The sequence below is a fragment of the Danio rerio genome, chromosome 3, assembly GCF_052040795.2.
Source record: "Danio rerio strain M-AB ecotype USA chromosome 3, GRCz13ab, whole genome shotgun sequence".
NCBI lineage: Eukaryota > Metazoa > Chordata > Actinopteri > Cypriniformes > Danionidae > Danio > Danio rerio.
In genome coordinates this window covers 21,645,928-21,654,635 of record NC_141023.1, presented here as the reverse complement: position 1 = coordinate 21,654,635, position 8,708 = coordinate 21,645,928, and the positions used below count along the sequence as shown (strand labels likewise).

Below are 8,708 nucleotides of genomic sequence, written 5' to 3'. Positions count from 1 at the left end.
ACAAGATATCCACAATAAGGAGAAGAAAATACATTTAGGAAATTTGACTTTCTTTTGGGGGAAAATACCAGGTCGTGCTGCGGTGAAAGGACACAGGGACACTTTACTGTTCATGTGAAGGTGTGCAGGTGACAGACTTGGCTTGGTATGTAACTCTAGGGAATATGGATGAATTTGGTGAAGCTGATGGTGCAGTGTTTGTGCTTGAGTGTGTTATCCTATGAATGTTTGTTTAAGATTATGCTGAAGAAATATGCTGTGTGATTATAGAAAGCACGCTTTTTATAAACAAACGCTGTGGGTAAATATAAATTTTTTTTGCATTATGCTATCACTTACTGAAGAAATAATGTTAGAACTTTTTAGTCAACTATAAACTTAATTTAAATACAAATTTAATTTGAGATGGGTTTTTGTTTGTTTGTTTGTTTTATATAGCACATTTAATAGCAACAAATGTTTATTAAAGTGCTTAACAAATCAAAAAACACACAAAATCTATACTTGCATATGTAAACAAAATGAAATACAATCAAATGTAAGATAAGTTAAAGCGATATTAAAAAAAACAACAAGGGAAGACTTTGACCTGAAATACAAAGGCAAACCATTCCACAGACGAGGGGCTGCAACAAAACAAATCCTGTCTCCTTTTGTTTTTAATAGACACTCAGGAACACCCAGCTAAAACTATTGTGCCGATGGCATTTGATCTTAATAAAGTAAGATTGTTTAGCAAATATGCTTGTATGGCCATCTTATATCTTAAATCTAAACTGAGTTTAGGCACTCCTGATTTACAGTAGACGTTTCTAGTCTGTGTTGCATTGATATTTTAATTGAACCACACCAGAGTGTCTGAAAGCAGCCCAAAACTCATTTGGTTTGTTTTTTTGTGAGCACAAAGATTAAATGACAGCTAATTCATTAACTCTACAGACTGCAGCTCTGCACAAGACTTTTGGCCAGTGGAGAAATTAGAATGGTCGTGCCGAACAGAGTCTGGTTCTCTCAAGGTTTTTTTTCTTCACTCTCCTATTGGTAAAGTTTTTTTTCCCTCTCCGCTGTCATCACTGGCTTGCATGGTTCAGGATCTGAAAAGCTACTCATCGATGAATTTGCTCTTCAGTGTTTGGACTCTCAATAATGATTTAAACACACTTAACTGAGCTAAACTGAACTGAACTGAACTTAAACACTAAAAACTGAACTACCCTGATCCAGTTACTATGACCATTTATGTGAAGCTGCTTTGACCTTTTACAGTCATTGGCTTTGACACAAGCTACATTGTAAAAGCACTATACAAATAAAGCTGAATTGAATTGAATTAAGAGAAGTTTCACAAAATAATTTCGAGAGGAGCATGTGGTCTCTCATCTACAATTATTAGTAAGCCAATTAGATTAATCCAAACTCACTACAAGTAACCTGGCTAAAATTAGTCCCTTATCTTCGTTTTCCAAATAAACCCCCATCCACCCCATCTCCCCCTTTCTTCCTTTACCACGGGGAGCTCTTGAGAACTACTTGATCTCGTACTGCCCTTACATGCTCAATCGACCAGATGGGAACCCTGGGCTCAATTATCTTCGAGCTTAGGGTTTTCTCCCGGGACAGCATTCCAAATCTGACAAGTGTAAATGTGCACAGTATAATAACAGCAAAAACTTACAGCCTACATAAGGGATTTTTCCATATATTAAGGTTGCTGAGGTAGTCAATGAAGATGCTGTTCACATACACAGTATAGGCCCTTTTTATATAATTTTTTTTACATTATTTTTAAATAGTACAATTTTTTATAACCTTCGGTGCATCTTCCATTGGTATATATCCACAGTTTTACTACAAATACCATGGTTGGTGTTGCAAAACCATTTAGGATTAGGCTATAGTTGACCATGAAAACCCCAAACTAACTATTGGTAAATCATACCATAGTTTTATCAAAGTAATTGTAGTAAACTTGTGGTTATACAAAGTGAAGTCGGTGCAACCAAGATGTCTTCTAAATTTTACTGTGAAAAAAAATGCTTGATTTTTGCAAGGAGTCATTTTAAATTCATAGAAACATTCTCAAAAGTTTAAAGGTTTGAAACACTTGCTTTTTTGTAGGTGGCTGCCATAAATGAAAACATACTGCTAATCTAATACTGACCGCAACGAAAACATTAGCTGTGTGTGAATAATATCAGTGAAATGTCAGTTCAGTAGCGCACATGTTCTGCTTCATCCTGACATCATTCTCGCTCTCGCTCTCTAGCGCCATCCTCCCTTCGCAGGACACTGAAGGAACTGTCAGGGTTTGCTCACTGGCTGACTGCTGCAGTTGGACAGACAATAACTCAGAGTGCTACAGAGGTAAGTCAAACCGGTTTACAATCTTAAAGATCAACATCTAACAGCGATTCGTCATTAATCATACAATAAGCTATGCCTTTAAGCATCGGCACAGTTTTTACACTTACAATCACTGTATAAGTCTTAGGATGTTAGTAAATCCGACTGTTGGGTGTGTGACTGAGACATAATGGGCCTGATTTTCTTTATAGATTAATGGGGGAAAAGAAAAAAAATGCATGTCATTTCACTGAGATAGCATCGATAAGAAAGTGCACCTGAATCTGCTGGATTTCTTTATGCATTTGCATGAACCGGTACTTATCTCCAAGGATACACTATATTAACGATACACATTTAATTCAAATGAAATAATATTGCATTGCGTCTTTTTTTTCTTTGTTTTGTCCTTCTTTGCATGGCATGCATTAAATGCATGAATCTCGAAGAGGTGTGGGCGAGGAACGCATGCGATGCTTCACGTGCACGCGGTTTGCCGGTGTGGAAAAACCTAGAAGTGTGGAGCATAATGTGGCTCACGCCGGTGTGTTAAGTCAGTCTGTATGAAAGGTGTCATTTTTAAACAAAGGTAGCCTATATTGCAGGTATAACATATTAAAAATCTATATTTTTGTTTTGCTGTCTTTTGCTCTAAAGCCTAATCGGTCTAAAAGCGGTAAGCGGACGTGTCACTGGTCCTCCGGTGTAAAGGGATTTTCGTAGTTTGCTCTCCTCTGAAAATGGTGCTGATGTTGCATGTGAATGTTTGTCATGGTTACACAAATCGCCACTGAATCTGCAAGGTTGCTCTTTATATGTGCATTTAGCCTACTAAACTGAGTTTACAGCACGTCTTTTTGAGAGATTCCCCGTTTCTTTCCTCCCCGTGAGCGTGGTTTATCGAACATGACCTTTGTAACACCACATGGTGCTTTTGTCTGGGCGATTTCGCAAGTACAGTCTTAATGAAGGAGGACAAATATTTTTATAAATGTGCTAATACATACACTTAAAATAAGACTTCACATTTCCAAATGAAAAACAGAAACAACTAATTTAATGCGCTTTCTCATGCAGTATTTCATCTCTTCAGTTTATGTAGCACCATTAAACTACATAAAGGCTATTTCTCCCTTTTCACTATTTTAAATGAGAATGTATAGACTTAATTCTGCATTTTCGAGGCAGCGGACACACCTTGCTCCCCCGCCCTCCCCGTCTCTCTCTCTCTCTTCCTCACACACAGACACACAGCATCACGGCTGGCTGTTGCTCGGCCACGCGCTCATCATCCGCGCCCATTGTTCGCTTCGTAAGTACTGTCTCTCTTTTTGAAAATACCCTTTATGAACGTTGTGCTTTCGGAAATCCTTGACTGTAACGGCTGAGGCGTAACGGTCTAAATGAACGTCTGCATCTTTCTCACTTCCTCCCCCACGCCCATCTCTGCTGAACATGCCTGTCTTCAGCACTGTCGCCTTGGTATGGATAATGTGGGTTTTTATTGTAAAAACATTGATTGGTGATGAAGAAATTACATTTGCGGTTGGTTTTTAGGCTTGGTTTTATCGCGGGAAAAGATGTTGCTCTAGAAAAGTTTGTTTCATTGATATTTAAATGTCGGTTGGTAACGTTATTCTGAAATAACGTTATGTGTGGGTAAACCCGAATGGCTAACTGTTATTACTTTAGTAATTTATAGCCATTAGTGTTTTAAACTATATTAATGTAAAGTGTGTTATATTATCAAAGTATTTCCAACATTTTGTTTATGAATGCTACAGCATACTGCTGTATTAACTATAGAGAACTGATAATCTGTTACATACTGTAGCCTGCTTCGGTTTACAGCACAATGTGGTGTATTGTAGTATAATATACCTTATAGTTGTTGAAAACTACAACATTGGCTCATTTGTTTATATTAGTAGTTGTTATCATAACATCATAATATCATAACTATAGAATTATCAGACAGTCAGGTTAAATTAACAGATTAATTCAAAGTAGCCTACTTTAAGGTTGCTGCTAGAACGGATACAGTTGCAGCCGGAAATTAACGAGAACTAATAATATTATTTATTAAATTTCCAGACAAATTTCAGACAAATTGTTTTTTAGATTTTAGTTAAGGTACTAACTGTATTAATAACATGGTCACAGAGTACAAATGTCTTGTTGGTGTAGCCTCAGTGGGACAACAGAAAAAAAGTAGTATGATATCAGTACCTTGTAGTTAATAGTTAAAGGATGCTCCAATCAGGATTTTTGCAGCCGATATGTAATACCAATTTTCTTTCATGGTGATCGGCCGATACAGAATTCAGATTCTGATGCTTTTAAGCTTTATAATGCATTAAGCACATTTTTTCCTCAAAGTCTGAAAGGAATAAATTAAGTATGCTGCATATAATTCCTTAAACATGTTCCTTACAACCATGTAGGTATGAACATGTCATGGCCAGAAGCAGCTTTACAGAAAACAATTCAATTATTTTATTTCAGCTTAGGCTATGTATAATATACGTGAGCGCTTGTGCGTCTTCCTCTGCTTGTAAACTCAGAAACAAACACCTGCGATTGGTTCATGAGAGTAACAATCAAGTCATGAAATGTGTTTATCAGCCGATACCGTTCGTCAGCCAATCGATTGGAGCATCCCTAGTAATAGTAATAAAAGCAATAATGACTAATAATTTCATTTGCAACTACAATAAGTAACAAATAAATAATTAATAAAAAAAATTTGCATTTAATAAATGCTGCCTTCATGATCAGAATAATTTAATTTAAATTAATGATAATAATAATAATAATAATAATAATAATAATTCCTTACATTTATATAGCACTTTTCTGGACACTCAAAGCGCTTTACACATTGGGGGGAATCTCCTTATCCACTACCAGTGTGCAGCATACACCTGGATGAAGTGAAGGCACTCATATTGCCCCAGACCACACATCACACACCAGCTGATTGGTGGAAAGGAGACAGAGTAATGAAACCAATTACGACATGGGGTTGGTTAGGATGCCATGATGGACAGAGGCCAGTGGGCAAATTTAGCCAGGATGCCGGTGTTAAACCCCTACTCTTTTTTTTGAAGGAGATCCTGGGATTTTTAACGACCACAGAGAGTCGGGACCTCGGTTTAACGTCTCATCCGAAAGACGGATAATTAAATTATTAAATAAATTTAATAATTAAAAAAAATAAAACTCCAAAACTCCAAACTTGACTTTAAACTTGTGAAGTGAACACAGCTACAAAATCCAACGTTCTTTCAAATTCTAAGAGCACTTTTTTTTGTGAAACTTAAGTTAATTCTCAGGTCATAGATTTGTGATGCCACTAGCAATCTATCTGTAAATAAAAGAACAAGAAATAATTTAATAAAATATATATTTTAAGGCTTTTCAAACTGTGCTTAAAGGGACAGTTCACTCCAAAATAAAAATTCTGTCATCATTTACTTACTTGGCTTGTTCATATTTGAAGACATATTAAACAATGTTGGAAGTTGACTTTCATAGTATTTGCTTTCCTACTATGGATGTCAATGGCTACTGGTTTCCAACATTCATCAGTATATATTCTTTTGAGATAATAATAATAATAAAAAAGTTATTCTGGTCTGGAACAGGTCAAGTCTTTTCAGTGTTTCAGAGAATAATGTAAAAGAGTGACAGAAAGGACACAAGTTGGGATGAAGAAGAGGTCATTTCATTGTTTTCAATTCAGAAAAAAAACTTACTAATAAGGGATGTTAACTCAGGGTCTAAAAAGGCACAATATTAATATCAGCTTATGAATACTCAGAATTATTTGTTAACTTAGAATAAATTTGTTAACATTAGCATTCCCTTTATCCTGCATTGCTTTTATGTTTAAATTGCTACCTAAGAATACTACTTTTCTACTGATAGTGGATCCCCACCATTAGACAGAATCAGTGTTTTCTTTCCAGCCCAGAATAATTCGGTTTACCATGGCAATTAAGACCACCCATTGAACATTTGTTAAATCAGATTCAGTCTACAGACCATGCAGTGATGTGTGTGCTACTCCTGTCAGACAACCGCCTGCTACTCGCATCAGTTATCTGCTATTAATCACATAATTTCAGAATTGAGGAGGATGGGCTTGCTTGAGACAACATTTCTTTTTGAATGACCATGAGGAAGGATAGAAATGCCAAGATCATAATATGAGAAGTTCTTGTTGTTCTTAGCTATGTTTCCATCCAAAGATGCAAATTAGAGTAATACCCCGTTAACTAAAAAACAAAGAAAAAAAATGAAAAAAAATGTTGCTTTCTTATAAACTGAACCAAAATATCAAAAAGGCAAATGGATTTTGACGCAGCAGGGAAAGCCAATGTGGTATTTTTTTTCTTTAATGAGCAATTCTATTGTTATGGATGTTCCATTTTTAGAAAAACTCAAAACATACAGAGAAAGTACATGTTACATTATATTGAAACATCTGTTTGTATTTTCCAAAAGAACAAACCACAGAGTTATGGGATCAGAAATATATTAATCTGTAAAGTTTTTTTTATATTTTAAATGTGGAAAACAAACATGCGTTATGGATGTGACCAAAAAAGTCTGTGAGTTTATAGTAGACAACATACTTTGTAGAAGTTCTGTGAATTAAACTGCACAACCCAAAAGAAATAATGCTAATTAAAAAGATAAGAGTCGGCTCACTATAGAATAAACATGATTGATTAGATATAATTTGACATTTTTTGCATTTATGAGGAAAACGCTTTGTTATGGGTGTGACACCTCTGCGTTATAGATGTGACAGATGTGAATTTGCCACTGGTCTGATTTTGGTAAATTAAATATAATTGTTTAAATACAGAACCATTTTTGAGTATTTTTACAGGACTGTAAAATACAAGCCTACACAAAAAAAAAAACAGAAAGGGTTTCGCTATTATAGTGAAAATGTAATTTTTCCATGATGTGGTTGACATTTGCATGGAATTGCTCATATAATAAATTAGTAGCACCTCAGAAGACAAAAATGAAGTGCAATTAATGCAGGAGGTTTTTGGAGGAGTTTGAAACGGGTCTTTAGGAGCGCAGTCGTCAAGACAATTCTGGGAGGTAATAATAATAAACCACTTTGATGATGCACTGATGATCGCTAAGAGAATTTAGTATGACCAAAGCAACATTTCAGATATTTTACTATTTGGTTGGTCCAAGGGTTTGTGCATTAATGCCTTCTCATTGGTTAAACATTGGACAAAAGCTTATTCTACTCAGTGGTGTTCATAAGTTTTATTTTAATGTTACCATAAGCAGTTTTTTATTTGCAATATTACAAAATGTGCATTAAAAAAATCGGTGGATGAAAACAGCTAATGTGAAGAAAATTAATTGTGATTAATTAACCACAGCAAGAAGCAGCCATATTGTATCATCTTTCAGATCAGAGATGCATGCTTTATAATTATAATATAAGTCATTTAATCAATATTGCCAATGAATGAACTCATGAGATGAATTGAACATGAACTGCATTAGAGTGTGTAGCGATAGACTATGTTTCAGATTATACTTTGTTAGAGGGTCTCCACGGGGGGTGTGAGCATTAGGGTCCACTTTGATTTAATTAGAAGAGTCATTATCACCTAATCAGATCTCAAGAACTTCCGGGGTTATAACTTGGATCTGGAGTTACCAGAACCGCACATTGTTGTAAGACAAGCCAGATTCAACATGTTTGAGCCGGTTGAAGACCGTGAGACAGTGTCTCTCTCTGGTCTCGTTGGCCAGATTGCATGCAGTGTGCACTGCAGTCTTGAACTCCCTGATGCACCATGGCAACAGATGACTAACTTCCTGTGTGTAGTGTGCTGGAAATCACAAAAAAACGCACGGACACAAGCTCATGGAATTAATCTATCTTTTATTCTCAATGCTGAAGGCGGTTCAGTGTTTTATGCTGTCTGCGCCTCACAGCTATCTGCATCTGCACACATCGCTGGATGTATATCACCAGACTGACATTTTCACCATCAGGTTTGCGTATGTAAGATACTTGTTCGAGTAAATGCCAACCGTCCTTTTCAGGAGTCAGAATATTTTCATATGCTAAGTGGATCATGCTGTTATCAGCAGCAATGTCGTCTGGCAGCATGACTATTATTTCAGGTTGGTCAGTGTATGCATGCACACAAGCACACACTGACCGCTCTGGTGGTTTGTTAATTTATTGTCCATATTCAGTTTAGTGAGGTGTGATCTGCACTCTTGTGGAGAGTCTGGGCTGCGGGTCCAGAAACCACATGGCAGATGGGAAGGTTTGGACTCTGGGTTAAATCAAGGACATCTCTGCTGTT

The 8,708-nt window shown here is 36.2% G+C and overlaps 1 protein-coding gene across 48 annotated transcripts in view; it reads left to right on the top strand.

Annotated features, from left to right (window-relative positions):
- Positions 1 to 2,314: 2,314 nt before the first annotated feature.
- Positions 2,315 to 8,708, top strand: part of maptb (microtubule-associated protein tau b) — a 56,008-nt gene continuing 49,614 nt past the window's right edge. For 27 of the 48 annotated variants that reach the window (XR_015480675.2, XM_087244274.2, XM_087244264.2 and 24 more), the window contains exon 1: positions 2,315 to 2,364. The gene's annotated coding sequence lies outside the window, so the exon portion shown is untranslated. Of the gene's footprint in view, positions 2,365 to 3,581; positions 3,656 to 8,708 lie in introns of those variants that run through there. The other 21 variants (XM_087244276.1, XM_087244265.1, XM_087244250.1 and 18 more) reach the window with 1 other exon arrangement.